Below are 19,079 nucleotides of genomic sequence, written 5' to 3'. Positions count from 1 at the left end.
TATATATGTACTAGTAGGAGGGAGAGTATATATTTGTACAATGGAAACGTGTATTTTAATAGATTTCCTATCCACATCTGATTTCTTCAAACTTAATTCATTGAAATTGAAATCTATATATTAATACGATAGCATGAGTGTTATTTTGTGTGTCACGCTTACATCTTTTTTCTTCCGAGTGATTGTCATTTAATTGTTAAGATCTACCATTTTTTATAATAAATTTACCAAGAATTATAAGTTTTACTTTCAGTTTCGATTATAGCTAAAGAAATTCAAGTTATATATATATATTTTTTTTTTCTTCATTGTTTTGGTTTCGGTTTCGATTCAAGCTGATGCACCCAGGTCATATTGATATATTGTTTTATTTTTGAAGTCACAACTTTATAATATATAAGAATCGATAGAAAATTGGCTCTATAATAATATTCACAAAATTTGCATAAATTAGAATATCATATTTAAGCATATTTTATGATTGGGCTATGCTGGGCGTCCCTGCTAGTGAATTTATTAACCCTTTACTGCCAAAGTATAGTTTCAAGTTGTTTTCAAAAAAAAAAAAAAAAATTTCTTTCTCTTATGGCTTGTTTATGTTTGTGCATCAGTTGCATGCTAACTTCCACCATGTGTAGGTTTCATGATTTAAAAATTTATTCATTGCATAAAAAAAAAATTCTGGCATTGCATGAAAACAAAAAATTCTGGCAATAAAGGGTTAAATAAATAGGAAAACATATAATTCACTTTGGTATCAAATCATTAGTATTGGATAGAAAAGACGCATCTGTTCTTTTGACAAAATATATTGAAGAAAGTTGAAGGTTATATTGACCAAAACGTTACGAAAACGAACACTCAAGATGAGAACAGTAGTTTGAATTATCCAAATAATACATATTACAAATAAAAAATAAAAAGACTTAATAAGTGGTTGTTTCTTTTATTTATGACATTTTCTTCCACGTTTGTTCATTCATGTTACTGTTTACTAATGGGCTGGGAGACCAATGTTGGTAAAGTCATACTAAAATTCCAAAAATAGTATTTGACGTCCTCAGCATTTATAAGTTGAGGATCAAGAATAAGTTGAATATCCAGGAAAAGGAACCCCCCCCCTCCATCTCTATAATAACAAATGAAAAGAGTCCTTCAGCATCCTTAATTACAATCAACCACTTTGTTATTTTCAAAAAATTAAAACTTAACTATTTGAATTTTTTTTTAAAAAAAAGGTCATATTAGTAGAAATATTGTATGTAAGTTTGAAATAACTATATGGATGAGAAATTTGTTAAAATATTTTCAGAATGCAAATACATTTTAAAAAAAAGCTGAATTCCGATTTTTTTTTCTTTACTTAATAAAAGGCCAAATCGGTAGAGTTTTATGTCCTTAATTTTTCCCCAATTGGTTAGATTTTCTTTCTTTTTTTCTTCTTTCTCTCTCACTGTATCTTTTTTTTTTCTTTCCTTGTTTTTTCTGTCCCAATTTTTTTTTACTTTGCTTCGTCTCTCTTTCCCCTCTCTCTGAAAGTGTTAATTTTGCCATACTTCAAAAGATTCATGGGCATGGGTAGTAGAATACTTTTGTTTCATCAATGAATGTCTTTTGTCTCCTTTAAAACATATCAGTCGATACTTTCATTATGAAAAAAAGGTATTGTAGATTAATACTTTTCACTAAATGCACCCTCCAACCTGCTTCTAAAAAACATTGCTTTTATTTTAGCCAAATATCTTAACGTGGTGGTAAATTGGCGAAAGCCATGGCTCCCCAGGTTGAAAAATTCATATCAATTTCAAAGTTTTTACCTTTGACCCCTTGCATCCCTGATAGAATCACTTGTAGATCTTTACACTTATTGTGGAAGTTTCATTTCCTTTCCAATTGATCACTTAGACTTCTGTTTTGGGCTTATTAAAAATTAGAGCTTCTGTACAATGACACAACTTGAAAAAAAAAAAAAAAAACACTTTATATTTTTTTAATTTAAATTTAAAAAATATAAACAACTTTAAAATAACAAAAAAAAAATTTTTTTTTTTTTTAAATTGTCCAATTTTTGCCGTGGTTACACCAATTACTGTAATTCCTTTGAATTCTGGTGCATTTCATTACCATCTGTAAAGCCATTGCCTCAGCACCACTACCAGGTTAGAAAATATGTTACAGTAGTCAACTCAAAACTTGGCTCAAGATGGTGAAGTAGGATGCTGAACTGATTCTGGGCCTTTACCTTTATGAGGTCTGTCGCTGGAACTGCGAATGGCTTGCACTTGTAGTAGAAGCAGACTTAGATTGCCATACCTGATCAGCTAGTATTCGAGATGTGGTGAGCCATCCCAACCTAAGATGAATGCCGCGACTGTGGCCATTAAATTCTCTGGATATCCATTTAGTATAAATACCTAAAGTTTTAAATGAAAAAAAAAAAAAAACTTTTTTTAATTTCAATTACTCAATATCATGATTGTAGTAATGACATCAAAAATTGGATGATTTAAAAATAAAAAGATTCCTTTTTTTATGTATGGAAGCACCAAAATGATATTATATATCCATTTTAACTAAAAGTTTTTTTTTTCCTATTTTTATTTCTCGAGTAAGTGCTCGATATAAAACCAAAAAAACAAAAAAAGTGAATGTGTCATTAGTTGATTTATAATTATAAAGATTTAATCATCCGTATACAGCCTGAAACATACTTCACATTTATCCTCTGCTTATGCATATAGTAAATGCATTTTATACATACACATATAAATTTTGTCATCAGTTTATTTTGTAATCAGTGGCGGCTCGTGATCTTAAATTTAAACAATTTTTTAAAATTTTTTAGCTTTTCAAAATCTTTTTTTCTCTACCATGCTGTTCAAAAAAAAAAAAAATTTATACATTTTCTTGAATAAAAAGTTTCTTTGTTTTACTTGTACATTCAATTTTTAAACAAATCATTTATATAAAAAAAAAACAAGAAAAACGTATATTTTAGTTTTTTATTAAATATGTTGAAGTATAAAAAGGAAAAAGTTTTGTTTTTTTTAATTCTCATGTACACCTCTAACAAGGTATATCGCCACTTGAACATAAGGGGCTATTATTTGGGACCATATCTAGGAAAGATTAACAAAATAAGTATTTATAAAAAGTATGGCAGCAATATGTTGCCAGAGATGATGATGACGGCAAATAGGATTTTAAATTGAACTTCACCCAGGAGCAACTCATCAGGATTTCATCTTTAAAAGATACAAGTTGCTCCTTTATAGGGGTTATACTTTTAGAGTTAAGTAAAGAAAAACAAATGTTCTAATTTTTTTATTAAATATTTGTGTTAAAGGGTTGAAAAAAAAAGCAACAAGTACTTAATAAGAGTATTTAAAGAAAGTATAAAAGTAATGGCTTACCAAAGACTGTTTCTAGATTAATCATGACGACTCAATTACCACTACTATTCATAGTATTGAAAAGAATCCATGTAGTGACCGAAAAGGGTGGATTACTCTAATGAAGTAACATCTGTAAAAATATTCCCATTTTAAATATTTGAAAGTATCAAAAAAATGTTCAACCCTTTATGACCTGAATTATGACGTAGATGATTAAAAAATATTTATTCTTAATTTTAGTTAAAGTGTAATTATACTATGATTTTAAGATTTTTTTCACTATAACGATCTTTCATTATGAAGTTCAATAGTTAAACTACCACTGAGGAATTTTGCATTTCACAAACTTACCTTTATTATCTATAGTGCTTGAAAAAAGTGTGTTTATGACAATAAACGATACCGTTCCAATCTCTGAGACAGATGGCAGCATACTGAATGTAATAATGGACAGTTACAATCTGGAGGTATCTGGCATCTACCCAGATATTGAACTAATACATACAAGGCGTGATTGAATTCAATTCCCACTTTATTTATGCTGTTGTATTCATTTATTTATGACCGAATGAATTAGTTCAACCAGGTTGTAATTTTTTAATAGAAAAAGTAGGCTTTTAATATCAGTGCAGTGAAAAATCCAACTTGATATAGAGATCACATACTGTATTAGTTCAACCAGGTCGTATAGGATTAATGCTATTTACAAATAAAAACGAGGCTTAATGGACATGATATTTCACACCTCCATACAGAGGAAATAAAATGTTTCATCCAATGCCAGTAGGCGCAGGTGAAACGTGAACAAATTCCGTGGAATCTTTCACGTTTTTTTCTAATGGCTGGAAATACTTGCTTTGCCAAGGCTATCAAGGGTATTTTTTTATCGTGATGCCATCACTAGATGGGTTGCCTACCACGGCTTAAGATAGGCCCATCTACCCTCAATAGAAGGAACGACTGTGCCAGTTTCCCAATCTGGTATTTTTACCTTACGGTACATATCCCAAATTTTATTATAAAAGTTTAATGTAAGTTTAGAAGCAATGCAACGCATATAGTAACACTTTTGACAGCATGGAGTCGCACTAATAAAGATACATTGTAGAAGTCTAAATGAATTATGCTTAGATGTGGATGAAAGCAGAGGGTGAGCTGCAGTTGCAGAGCAGCATCTATGAACGAGCCGCCACTGTTTGAAATACTAAAGATTCTGATTGACTGAGAAGTGGAAAGCTTTGTCCTTCATAGATTTGTGCATATTTTATTCTATAGAAGTGGACAGAGGAAGAGCGAGCTCTTGTTTATTGGTGTTTTGTGGTAAGAGAGGTCAACCACACGACTGCACACAACCAGTGAGAAAGCAGAGCCACACTCACTGTTTGACCCTTTCAGTCAACCCCACTCTCTCTCTTTTATTGACCACCTTGTTTCTACTCTTTTTTCCTTTCCTCCTATTCGCCATTTCTCTCTTTTCCCCACATCATCTCTCATCTTACTCACTGTCTCTCCCCTCTCTTTCATCTTACTCGCTGTCTCTCCCCTCTCTTTAATCCCACTCGCTGTCTCTCCCCTCTCTTTCATCTTACTCACTGTCTCTCCCCTCTCTTTCATCTTACTCACTGTCTCTCCCCTCTCTTTCATCTTACTCACTGTCTCTCCCCTCTTTTTAATCTAACTCGCTGTCTCTCCCCTCTCTTTAATCTAACTCGCTGTCTCTCCCCTCTCTTTAATCTAACTCGCTGTCTCTCCCCTCTCTTTCATCTCACTCGCTGTCTCTCCCCTCTCTTTCATCTCACTCGCTGTCTCTCCCCTCTCTTTCATCTCACTCGCTGTCTCTCCCCTCTCTTTCATCTCCCTCGCTGTCTCTCCCCTCTCTTTCATCTCACTCGCTGTCTCTCCCCTCTCTTTCATCTCACTCGCTGTCTCTCCCCTCTCTTTCATCTCGCTCGCTATCTCCCTCCCCTCTCTTTCACCTTACTCGCTATCTCCCTCCCCTCTCTTTCACCTTACTCGCTATCTCCCTCCCCTCTCTTTCACCTTACTCGCTATCTCCCTCCCCTCTCTTTCACCTTACTCGCTATCTCCCTCCCCTCTCTTTCACCTTACTCGCTATCTCTCTCCCCTCTCTTTCACCTTACTCGCTATCTCTCTCCCCTCTCTTTCATCTTACTCGCTATCTCTCTCCCCTCTCTTTCATCTTACTCGCTATCTCTCTCCCCTCTCTTTCATCTTACTCGCTATCTCTCTCCCCTCTCTTTCATCTCACTCGCTATCTCTCTCCCCTCTCTTTCACCTTACTCGCTATCTCTCTCCCCTCTCTTTCACCTTACTCGCTATCTCTCTCCCCTCTCTTTCACCTTACTCGCTATCTCTCTCCCCTCTCTTTCATCTTACTCGCTATCTCTCTCCCCTCTCTTTCATCTTACTCGCTATCTCTCTCCCCTCTCTTTCATCTTACTCGCTATCTCTCTCCCCTCTCTTTCATCTTACTCGCTATCTCTCTCCCCTCTCTTTCATCTTACTCGCTATCTCTCTCCCCTCTCTTTCATCTTACTCGCTATCTCTCTCCCCTCTCTTTCATCTCACTCGCTATCTCTCTCTCCCCTCTCACCATATTATGCTATCTTTCTCTCCCCTCTCTTTCATCTCACTCGCTATCTCTCTCTCCCCTCTCACCATATTATGCTATCTCTCTCTCCCCTCTCACCATATTATGCTATCTCTCTCTCCCCTCTCACCATATTATGCTATCTCTCTCTCCCCTCTCACCATATTATGCTATCTCTCTCTCCCCTCTCACCATATTATGCTATCTCTCTCTCCCCTCTCACCATATTATGCTATCTCTCTCTCCCCTCTCACCATATTATGCTATCTCTCTCTCCCCTCTCACCATATTATGCTATCTCTCTCTCCCCTCTCACCATATTATGCTATCTCTCTCTCCCCTCTCACCATATTATGCTATCTCTCTCTCCCCTCTCACCATATTATGCTATCTCTCTCTCCCCTCTCACCATATTATGCTATCTCTCTCTCCCCTCTCACCATATTATGCTATCTCTCTCTCCCCTCTCACCATATTATGCTATCTCTCTCTCCCCTCTCACCATATTATGCTATCTCTCTTCCCATTCACTCTCTATCCTCCACTCGCTCTTGCTCTTTCTCTTTTCACTTGCTTTTTCTCTACTCCCATTCACTGTCTTTCTTTTCTCCCTTACCCTCAACTTCTTTTCTCCAATATCTTCTTTTTTCCCTTTCCAATAGCTCCTCTCTCTCTTCTTCTCCCCCACTTCCTCTTTTGCTCTCTATATCCTATTTTTCTTTCTTCCTCTCTCTTCTCCTCAATCTTCAGTTCGTACTCATTTTTCTCTATTAACTATTTCTTTCCTGCCTCACTATTGCACCCTTCCTCTTCTCCCCCTTTTTTCCTATCACTCTTTCTTTCTTTTTCTTTCTTTCTCCCTCTCTCTCTCTCTCTCTCTCTCTCTGCTCTCCTCAATTGCTTTCAAATTTTCCATTGCATCGCTATTAGAGATTCTCTGCATCCAGAGAAGCGCAGCGACATAAAGATTGATTTTAGTTCCGTGTTTCCCAAAGTAGATTGCAATGGCTATTCAGGAGGTCACTTTAAAAAAAATGAAGGGACGTTATTTTCCTTGATGCCTTATGGTAAGAGCGACCAGTCATACTCCCTTTTTATTTTATCCCAATGTTTTTGATTTTTTATACATCCTCACTTAAAACCACTTCATTTCTATTTTCACTTTTTCCCCTATTTTTTAATCCACACTTTCCCGTCCTCTCCCTCTTAATTTCTTCACTCACTACTAAAAAATAAAAATTTTGCTTCACCTTAAAACGAAAGTCACATTTTTTATATTCATAAATCTCCCAATAACTTATCGTTCTGTGTTGTTCCTTAACACTAGCCCATTCTAATAATGTTAATAAAATATCAAGGTCTTATGAACGGCCGTATTCTGAGTTGAAATCTATCTAGATTACACTTATCGCTGGCTAGTTTTCGACATCGAGGTAGTATCTTTTTTTTTTTTAATAGCTTATATCAGGTGACTTTATATCTTCTCTTGAGTGATTTTTATAATCAACGTTGAACCTGGTCAGTATTAAAATGGATGACCATTTGGGAATTCCAGGTGCTGTATGTACTTTCCACTTATTATAACATTGTTTCCAGTCAGTGTTGGGCCTCTCCCTTGCTACTGGACCCAAGCAGTGCGAATTCAGCAGAGGCATGGTTGGGATTGCCTAACCGTTGCCTCACAATTACATGCACAGGGGTGTCCATTGTCTCTTGGGATTGGACAGACATCAATCAATATATATATATATATTTGTAGTCATTGACATACAGTCCTGTTTCGTTGTATCACAACTCATCAGTACCGCTAGACTAGCATCTCTCCCAAGCCAAGGATTGAACCTAGAACCGTCGTGTTGACAGTCGGCAGTTCTCCCACTCGACCATAGAATCGACGCCCGTAAATAACTCGTCGCAATGTCTATTTAAATAGACACCTGCCACCACTTTTATAGTGCTCAAATCACCTGTTCGTAAACAAACAAACAACGAGCTTCGCATTTTCAGCCAATTAAGTAGCGGGTGAGATTATTTACGACAGTGCTCTACCCAAACAGGGGGGCTTATATATATAAGTTAAAAAAGAAAAACAATTATGTAGTTTGTAAATTGGTCAACAAGAATTATGTGACATAGCCCTTTCATGGAGGCTATGCATGTATGTATGTTTACTTCTTTCAGACAGTGTTGACAATGTGGCCTGAATACTTTTTTCTCAGCACAGTTGCTGGACACACATGGAAGAAGGATGACAATAATGACATAAACACTTCAAATTACATCATTTATACTTCATGGTTCTTGCCCCACTGCAATGCTTAAATATCGTCCTGTGCTGCGACTGAATAGACCTAACAGGCGACAATACATTAGACCCACTGCATAATCATACCAGTGTTTGCTCAGAGATCTACTGGCGATCTTTTGAATTGTGTTCTGCAGTCCTGATTGTACTGCCTCAGAACTATATGAATGAACATGTATCACTGTCACATTTTTTAGAGCTCTGTATTGTTTAAATATTGTGATGTTCCTAAGTTTTATGCATTCCTTAATTAGCTAGTTAACCTCTGTCTATTGCTAACAGTTTTTATGACCATGGCTTAATGAAGAAAAAAAAAATATATTAACTGAACTGAGTTGCTTCTAGCTGTCTATTAGAGTGGTTACAAGGAGTCTAAAATGTCCCTATCTCTCCGGACTATACATGACAATCCTTATCTATTAAGCATCAAACTGCAATTAAAATCTTACTTCAATTATTTTATTTTAAAATTTTCTTTTTCTTTTCCTTTTTTTTTTTTTTTTTTTTTTTTTCAGACTTTTATCCTCATCTTTTATAGTTATTGTTTAACGACGTTTCAGCCAACTATTCCTCTGGCCTTTGAGGATTAGTTGGCCGAAACATCATTAAACAACAACTATAAAAGATGAGGATAATAATCCACAAATAAATAAATGAAATTCAATGATTTTCTGTATCGCATAATTAAATGATTTTAAAAAAGTCAAACCAAGAAACTTTTACAAAATTGTTCTGCAAGGTCGTGACTGATCATAACATTTCCACCCATGCAAGACATTACAAAGAACTGCCTCCAACCAAGTTCTTTCATCCCCTCAAATCTCACCCAGTCATGTGGGCTTATCACGTTCTTCACGTCTTCTTGCATAAAACCAGGTACACTTCTTGCGGTTTCTCTTTTTTTTCTTATTTCAATGGTCAAGTGGCAGAAAGAACACACCCTTTGTCGGTTTGCAATAAGGCTGTTTATGACGTTATTACTACTCTCCCTCCTGATCCTATGATCACACGTAAAACATTCGAGAGGTGGTCTTTTGCGCCATGTACTTCTTTGCAGTGGTACCATTACTGGATCTCTATTAGAAGTATTATCAGAAGAGGCAGCAACTTCATTTATGCTGGATGCCTGTTCACATGGTATCTCTCCAATTGTCACAAATCTCTCACTCACATCCTCTGAAGAAATGTCAGAAGTGACTGTTGGTAGACCTGGTCCCATTATGGGTGACAGATCATTTGCATGGTGTGGCATTCCGTCAACCAATATGTTCTGTGCACTGGTAATTCTGGTCACACGTCCTACTCCATATTTTGTGGTACATCATCCATGTGGAGCCTTTACTCACACTCAATCAATAATATATATATTGTCTTGATGTTGTAATAGAACAACCTGCACTTCCTATTTTCAATATGGATTTATTATATAGTTAGTGAGCACTGCATTGACAGGTGTCTTCTCTCTGACATTAGTAATACTTTACTTTTTATTTCACTTTTTTGCAATAAACCTTTCTTCCTTGTACTAATATACTGGTTGCTTATTCCTACTTAGTAATAACCTTGTCTATAGTAGCCATGCAAAGCTATGAAAGAAACCCTAGAAAATAACCTTCAGTCTATAGAGGAATAGAATCATAAGTGGATGGCAACATTTAATGCTATTAAAACTAAGCTTTTTTTCCTTTAACTACAAAACTCTTCTCCAATCAACAATTGCCATGACAAATAACAGCTTACCAAGAGCCCATGTTTCTACTACTACTTGGCTTAACATTCACAGACAACATGAATTGGAACAAATACATTGAAGACATTGCCTAGGCTGACTCCTTCTACCATGCTAGAAAACTACACAAGAGAGCATCTTCTATCTTTACAAAGCCACAATTCACTCATGCACAAAGTATTTTTGCCACGTTTGGGCTGGAGCATCTACCACTAGTCTCTCACTCTTAGACACAGCCCAAAAAAGAGTCTCAAATCTAATAGCTCTAATCTCTGTCCCATTGCCGCAATGTCACATTCCTGTGCCTGTTTTACAAGCACTTTAATGAAATATGCTTTGATGAACTCGTAGCATTTGTGCCCCCTCAACATGCATACCTTGATTAACACGACAAGCAGCAAAATTCCACCTCTCCACTGTTGTGGTCCCTAGATGCCGGAAACGCTTCTACTTTAATAATTTCTTCTGTTGAACTTTGGAATTCCCTTCCTGTCTCATACTTCCCTGACTGTACTAACCTGCAAAATTTAAATGTAATATGAACAAACATCTCACTGCTCAACTCCCCACAATCCCTTGTTAGACACAATCCCAAATAGTAGCCCATTACATACATTCCAAGCGGCAATATGCCTTGTTTGGACTTAAAGAGTTTTTTTGTTTTGTTATTTTTTTTTTTTAAATCTGATTTTTTTTTTTTTTTTTTTTTTTTCATATTTCAATATGTTTTTAATATTGGAAATTTATTTCCGACAGAATTTTATATATTAAACTACTTTATGCTATTGTTTGCATGGTTAATATTATTAAAACTTAAAATACGTTATCTGTACAATTTTGGCTTTTTCTTCATGTATGGCTCATTAGTGAAATGATTCAATACGAGGTTCATGTTAGGCAAGCTGTCTTATGAGGCACAGGTTTGAACCCTGTATGAGTCACATAATCACTTTGTAGTATTCTTTCTTATATCTAGCTCTAAATAATCACTTGTTTAGTAATATTACCTGCAAAAAAAACAATAGCATCATAAAAAAAATAATTTTAAGCAGATTAAAACATACTATATGTTGTATGTTATTTCTAATTTGAAAACGTCTAGAAGACACTTTAAATGAAATGTAGTCTAATATATAAATATCAACATTTATAAGGACAACAGTCCAAAGAAAAACAAAAGGTCTTGTCAATCCCCAAAATTCAGACAAAAAGTCTATTATGTTTGTTAGGCTCTAATTATTAGCATATATATATATATATATATATATATATATATATATATATATATATGATTTGTTCCCTTTTTTTTATCGATATTAACAAATTCGAAGTGTTATTTTATTTTTCTGCTACCTTAGCAGGTTTTAAGCTATAAGCTCTTCTTGTTATTCACACATATATATATATGAATGAATCGTCCTTATTTTTGGGGAGACTTATTTATTCATTTTTATTATTAAATATTATTACATGCATAAACGTATACCTATGGACATGCATGTTTCTAGCTTTAAGCCATTATCAGCATAGGTTACGATCGAACTCATAACACCAGTACCTGCAGTCTGATACGGTACAAATGTGTCATGATAGATCACCACTTGAATGCACAATTTTTTATTGCTTTAAAATTTAAGATTTGTTGTTGCCGGGTTTTTTTTGGGTTTTTTTTTTTTGAGCGATATTAACAACTCCAAAATGATGTTACTTTTATTTATTATTTATATATATATATATATTTTTTTAAAAGGCCATTAGCTCTTCTTGTTATTCGTATATAAATATAAATGAATCACCCTTATTTTTTATGGGGTATATTTGTTTTTTATTATTAAATATTATTATGTGTATAAAAGTATATCTAGAGACATGCATGTTTCTAGCTTTAAGCCGTCATAGCATAGGTTAGGATCGAACTCATAACACCAGTATCTGCAGTCTTATAGATCTTTAAAAACAGCAACAAAAAAAAAACGACGCTAAGATAGCAGAAAAAAAGTTGTTAATATCGCTAAAAAAAAATGCCAACAGCAAATCTTAAATTTAAAAGTGCTAAAAAATTGTGCATTCAAGTGATGAGCTATCATGGCACATTTGTACAATGTCAGACTACAGATATTGGTGTTATGAGTTCGATTCTAACCTATGCTGATGACGACATAAATCTAGAAACATGCATGTTCATATGTACCTTTTATGCATGTAATAATATTCAATAATATATATTTTAAAGTGGTGCTACCAAAATCTATGATGTTTTTATTTATTATTTAATTTAAAAAAAATCTTTTTCTCATTTTCCATATTTTGTGGATAAATTTTATGTTTTTCTGCATAAAACAAATCATCATATAATAAAATAAATGTTCTTTTCTCTTGTTGTTGGGCCCACACTACTTTCTGCTAATGCGTATTCTGTGGATAAAATACACAACATATCATGAAATGAAATTTCATGAAGACAGAATGTATGAGAGATAAAAGAAAAATAATTGAACACAGGAGGAAATAAAAATCAAACAATCGATTTACCAGGTTCCATTGGTAAACTTGCGTTTAATTATTCTTCCTTTGTCTTTTATGCATTCTTATATATATATATATATATATATATATATATATATATATATTAGAAATACTTTTTTTTTACATTCAGTAATGCAATACTTTCTTGAAATAAAATCCTGTTGAAGAACCATACTTTATTGACAATGTTAACTTTACTTTTGAGCAATGTATATTTTCAACTGTTCATGTATATTTTGTTTGTGTGTATATATATATATTCAATTGCATTCCGCTTTTATTTAATGAAAAACAAACTAGGAAACCTGAAAATTTAATTTACTTTTACATGTTTTCGAAGCTTTAATATTTAAAAAAAAAAAAAAATTTATGAAGCAAAAACAAACATTTTCTTTATAATATCTTTTTTTTTTTTCTGATTTAATAAATAGTCAATTATTGTTTTAGTAATTCTTAAATATTTGATTTGAAAAACTTTGTAGAAATTAATTTGTAATAGTCAATGTCTACTGTAAAAAAAAAAAAAATCTGTAATGGATGGGTTAGTAAGTTCTATCCATTTTGTGTATTTGTTATTGTTGCTTAAACTTATTAAATTATTGTAAGTTTATTCATTTCACATTTTGCCATTTGTTTTATTATTGTCTCTCCAATGTGTAGATTGCCTAGTCATTGCTCAGGTTGTAGATTGCCTAGTCATTGCTTGGGTTGTAGATTGTTTAGTTTCATTACATTTCTGAATTTTTGAGATGAGGATTGATTATTCGGATTATTTGTATTCTCCACACTACTGTTCTTGTCTTGAGCGTTTTTTATTTTGTTTTTGTTTTTTTTTTCACAACGTTTCAATTCAATCCTCAGTGCGGATTCAATTGCAAATTACTTAGAACTTGTACCCAGTCATAACTACCCTCATGCTACCCTCATGAATTAAATAAAGGGTTCCATTCAAAATTCCGCTCAGATTCCAGAGTTTGATAGAAAGATTCCCAAATTTAACAGAAAGTTTCCTGGGTTTAACGAGATACACCTGAAGAAGTTTGGGGATTACATGGACTGAAACGTTATGAAAAAAAAAACACTCGAGATGAGAAAAGTAATTAAAAGAATTCAAATAATATGAATGTTTGGATTATATTCTTTGGGATTTGTAAAGTCCCATGTCTGCACTGATAAACCAGACACAATAGACCATTTGGAAGATAATTTTTGATGCGTTATATAATACAGTCTAATTGAATGTATAGAGTTGTGAAAATTGGACCTCTAGATTGGGACATGTACGCGAAATTGTATTTAAATAATAAATGCCAAAAATTAATCTTTGGAATAAATGACATATTTGTATAATAAAAATATTTTTCTGTGATTTATTTTAAAGTTTGCTATATATATATAATATATATATATATATACATATATATATATATATATATTCTATATTAAAAATTGTAAGATTTATAGTTAAATTCTGTAAAGTAAAAATATATTTCCTTAATCCATGGATTTTCAATGCATGGCTCATATCTTTATTACTTTGCTAAATACATTTCCTCTGAAGATATGAGGTAAGCATTGAAAATCCGTGGATTAAAGAAATAACTTTAAATTTCTTGTATTTCTTGTTTCAAACGATAATTTTTTTACTTCACAGAATTTAACTATAAATCCTACAATTTTTATTTTGCTCTATTTTGTATATTGAGCTATTTTATTTGGCTGGGATTGTTTTATAAAAATATATCCTCTCAAAAATATTTTATAAGACTGTAAACTCATCAATATGTGATTTAACTCATCTCATTGTTCAGATATATACAAATATCACTCTAAGTTCTATTGTGTTAAATATGAAAAATGAATTGGGTAAGTACTAATTAGTTAATAGTTGGTAGACATTGGAGAACCAAAGATGGGAAGTAGATGTACACATTGGTATGTATGGATATTGTGTGTAGAAAATATTGCTTATAAAAGTTGATGTAACCTGAAAATATTAACATTTTATAATACAAGATAATTAAAATATATTTGATAACTCGAAGAATACTCAACCCAAGGTAGTTTTGCACCACTTTTATGCCCATTGTGAGATTATATCTATGATCATTATTTTAAATTTTGATAAAAATCCATTACATGATTTTGATTCTAAATTTCTTTTTAATTTAAGGCTTAAGTTTAAAAATAAATTCTAATTTTTTTTTTTCAAATAAAGGCTTAAGTTTAGATATAAATTCTAACATTTTTTAAATGTAAAGCTTAAATTTAAATATAAATTCGGGAAATTTTGCTTCGTTGATGTCAAATGATTAATGGTTCAAATTGAATGCAAATCTGAAATATTTGAATTTTCAAATGGAAGACTGTCCAAAAAAAAAAAAAAAGATTTTTTTTTTCTACATTATCTGATATTTCCAATAGATGTTTTTTTTTATTAATCTTTTTTTTGCTTTTCAACATAAAAAATGAACTAATATGAGATATTTAAAAGAAAACAAATAAAAAACACCGGAATGCAAAATGAAACCAATAAAAATATAAGCTGCAACATGTTGACGCTATCATCAGACATTCATTTAGATGTAAAAAATTGTGATAGATTTTTTGTAATTCATATTTGCCTATTTATTAAAAATGGTAACAACTCTATTATTTTAACTTGCTGGCTTTATAGACTCTTTTAACACTTTGTGAAGTTGGCTACTTAAAATGCTTAGAATAAAAATTTAAAATAATAAATATTCCATTTATAACTTTTTTGTAAAAACAAAACAAAATCTTTTTCATTTGTTTATATAGATTAACATTTTGGGAATTTCAATACAAATTTATTTATCTTTTAAATGTGATCATAAAAAAAAGGAAAAGAAAGAAGCGATGGTGGTGTGTGTTTGTAGGGGAGAAATAACATAATTTAAGAACAGAATGTAACTTGTTTAAAATCACTTAAAAAAAAAAATAGAATCTCTAAGTTTTTCATTTTACAAAAAAGATTGGATTTCGACACGATTGCTGAATATTTCTCAACAAAATGAAACAATATTGTGAAACGCATATTTGTTATATTGAAATCAAAACAATCATGCAATTAAAATGTAACAAAAAAATAGTTAATTAATTAACTGTCATTTTTTAAAGCAATATGCAAATTAGTTGACCTTACAATGTATTAGTCTAAGAAATAAAGGATAGCAATTTCAAGTTAAATAAAACTTTCTTTAAGCATCAAATCAATAAGGAAAAAATACCTCTTTAGGCCATGGCGTTGAGAAGCCGAATGCTTCTCATCAGAAGAGGAGAAAAGGCCATATACAAAAAAGCTGGCATAATGACATATATATATATATATATATATATATATATATATATATATATATATATAAGCAGAAAAATAGAAATAAATAAAATAGATGGAGACGTACAAAATAATAGAAAATATACATAGGGAGAGATATAAAAAAATACAAAAAAGGTACTTATGTATGTTTAGTGCCGCGCTGAAATAATAACGTTATTATTTTGAAAGCCATTCTTAGAGGGAGGGTGTTTTGTAACAATTCTGTGCTTCCACCTAACAATTTAATAAAAAAAGATCTTGTAAAACTTGAATTTAACCAAAAAAAAAAAAACTATTTAAAATAGCGCAGTACCAAAAATATGTAGGCACCCAAAATTCATACAGATTACCTTAAAAATACAAAGAAAGTACATTGTAAAAAAAATAGCAGGAGAATTTAAAAAATACAGCCAAAATGTATACGGTAAAAAAATAAGAGTAAAATTAAAGATAAAGTTTAAATTGAATGAAAAATGATAAAATAGAGAAATAAAAAGTAAAAAAATAATAACGATAAGATAATATAAAATAATTTAAGATGAAATAAAAATAAGATAGAATAAAAATAGAATGCAAACAATTATTTATTACGTATTTAATATGGGTTTTAATGTAAAGTTTAAACAACTTCAAACAAAGCATTTTGACTTCACTATTAGTATGAGAAATAAGCCACGCGTTTGCATTTATTCATTTAGAAAATAATGACGCTTCTGAATTTTTAGATGGAGATAGTATTTAGATTCATTGGACTACTATTCTCATCTTAAGTGTCATTTTCACAACGTTTCGGTCGATATAACCTTTGACCCTTTTTCGGGTGTTATCTTGTCGAACTCAGGAATTTGGATGGAATTTCAAACGGAACGCTTTATTTACTTCACGGGGGGGGGGGGGTAGCATGCTCTTGTTCCATCAGCCATGATTGGATAGAGGTCCTAACTAATTCACAATTGTATATTTTTGTTGCCCACACTAAGAATTGAACCTTCAAGAGAATATCAATTTTACAATTGATTTTTCCAACTACTCTAAACACTGCACCACGGGATGATTGATGGAAGTAAATAAAGGGTTCTGTTTGAAATTCTGTCTAAATTCGACACACTGACAGAAACATACCTGAGTTTGATAAGATAAACCTGAAGAAGGTTGGAGGTTACATCGACCCAAACATGGTGAAAATGACACTCAAGATGAGAACAGTAGTCTAATGAATCCAAATAATAGTAAATTAATATGTGTTAAGCAACACATACTGTTTGCTTGAATAACCAATTAAGGACTATTAGTCTCATCTTTAGTAGTTGTTGTTTTTCATCCTTTATTGGTTTGTTTATTCACAACGTTTCGGCCAACTATTCCTCTGGCCCTCGTCGTTGTGAATAAACAAACCAATAAAGGATGAAAAACAACAACTAATAAAGATGAGACTAATAGTCCGAAATAAAAATAAATTAATAAAATTAATATATAATGCTCATCTCAAAATTGAATTCCAATTAAGGAATAATATATATAACCAATTAAGGTTGATATGCCATAAAATCTATCCAGCTAATAGTATAAACAATTCTATTTATACATCCTTATTTTTCAGGTTATTTTTCATCTTACGTAGTGTTTTTTTTTTCTTTTTCTTTTTAATCCCCTTCAGTTTGCTAGAAGTAATGATATGGCAAGATTGATATTTTCTTGTTGATGTTATCAGGAATCTGTTTTTAGCCATTGATTGACCTTTGAAGGTCATTTTGAAAGATCTTATCTCAACTGATTATATTTGATCACAACTTTTGATTGTAATGAATTACCATAATAAGAATTGTGCAAAAATAATCACCAGAATTTCATAAAAAAGAAATTTTAGTAAGAATTGAAATATATAAATTTCTCAGCTTGTATTTGCAATTGCCATATGATTCTCATATTATTAATAATTAGAGTTTCAGGATTCAAGTTCAATAGATGTTCATTTTGTTAAAACCAGAGCATGTATAAATAAATAATAGAATGTTAGTCCAGTGACCATATCTTTGTTCATTTCTAAAAACTCATTTCTTGATGGACCGTTTCATTAACACTTTAATACTTAAACAGTCAAAATACAGACTTACATATCCTCTTTCATCAGAAAGAAGCGCTAGAAAACATGTCAAAAACATCAGGAAATAAGAAAATATACATATATAATATAAATCCTTGAAACAGTGTTTCATGGTAAACAACTGATCTCTGAAAACATAGAACTATTGTGAGTTCGAGAAAGCAGTTGATTCAGGGATTGCAGGAGATTAAATGACTTACTGACAAAATAATTTTTCAATGAGGGACTAAAGAAATTTAAAATTTTTATATAGTTTTCAAGGTTAAAAACACTTCCAAGATAAACATATATATATATACTAGCGAGGGTACCCGGCGTTGCCCGGGTGTTTGGAGGTGTGTGTGTAGGGAGGGAGGAGGGGTAAAGAACTTCTTAAAAAATCGGAAAAACCCAAACAAAAAAAAAAACAGCCAACGAACGTAAAACTTCTTTTAAAAAATCGGAAAAACAAACCCCCTCCCCCCAAAAAAGGACGGCGTTGCCCGAGTGTTTGGAGGTGTGTATGTAGGGGGGGGGAGCAAAGAATAAGCGAATTAATAACCCTGTTTATACTTTTAAAAAAAATCGGAAAAAACAAAACAAATAAAACAGCAAATGGATGTAAAACTTCTTTAAAACAATCGGATAAACAAAAATCCAAAAAAAAAGGGGAAAAAAAACAAAACAAAAAAAAACAGCGAAAAAAAAAATGGTATAAATAACCTTGTTTCAATATTAAATGTTTAAAAATCGAGAAAAAAAAGTATATCTGATAACTGGGATTGAACCTTAAATCTTTAGATAATGACGCTGTCACTTAACCCATCGCGCTATAGACGCGTGAATGAAAGTAGGTTGGTTTTTATAACATTTAAAACGAATTCAATGTACGTCTTTTGCGCGTATTGACGCATGCGTAAAGCCATCTTGTCATGAAAATGGCATATTTTTTTCACCCCTCCCTGTAAAAAAGAGCCGTTAAGGATGAAGGTATGAATGTTTTTGCCCAATTTTTCGATATTTGTCGACCGGAGGTTCGAGCTTTAGAATGATACCTGTCTGGCGAAAATCTGTGGCCTGTGTCGAAAGT

General features: G+C 32.2%; 1 protein-coding gene and 1 long non-coding RNA gene across 33 annotated transcripts in view; one reads left to right on the top strand and one right to left on the bottom strand.

Annotated features, from left to right (window-relative positions):
• The window catches only part of LOC145265633 (calcium/calmodulin-dependent protein kinase type II delta chain-like), a 705,488-nt gene that overhangs the window by 389,452 nt on the left and 296,957 nt on the right, over window positions 1-19,079 (top strand). The gene's annotated exons all lie outside the window — the stretch shown is intronic.
• Window positions 807-3,549, bottom strand: LOC145265631 (uncharacterized). Its single transcript, XR_013864684.1, has 2 exons — window positions 3,414-3,549; window positions 807-2,414 (listed from the first exon to the last, which is right to left on the bottom strand). It is a non-coding gene; the product is annotated as an uncharacterized LOC145265631 (long non-coding RNA).

This window comes from Euprymna scolopes, chromosome 40 (genome assembly GCF_053919585.1).
Source record: "Euprymna scolopes isolate OS-2025 chromosome 40, ASM5391958v1, whole genome shotgun sequence".
NCBI lineage: Eukaryota > Metazoa > Mollusca > Cephalopoda > Sepiida > Sepiolidae > Euprymna > Euprymna scolopes.
This window is presented reverse-complemented; position numbering and strand designations above follow the sequence as displayed.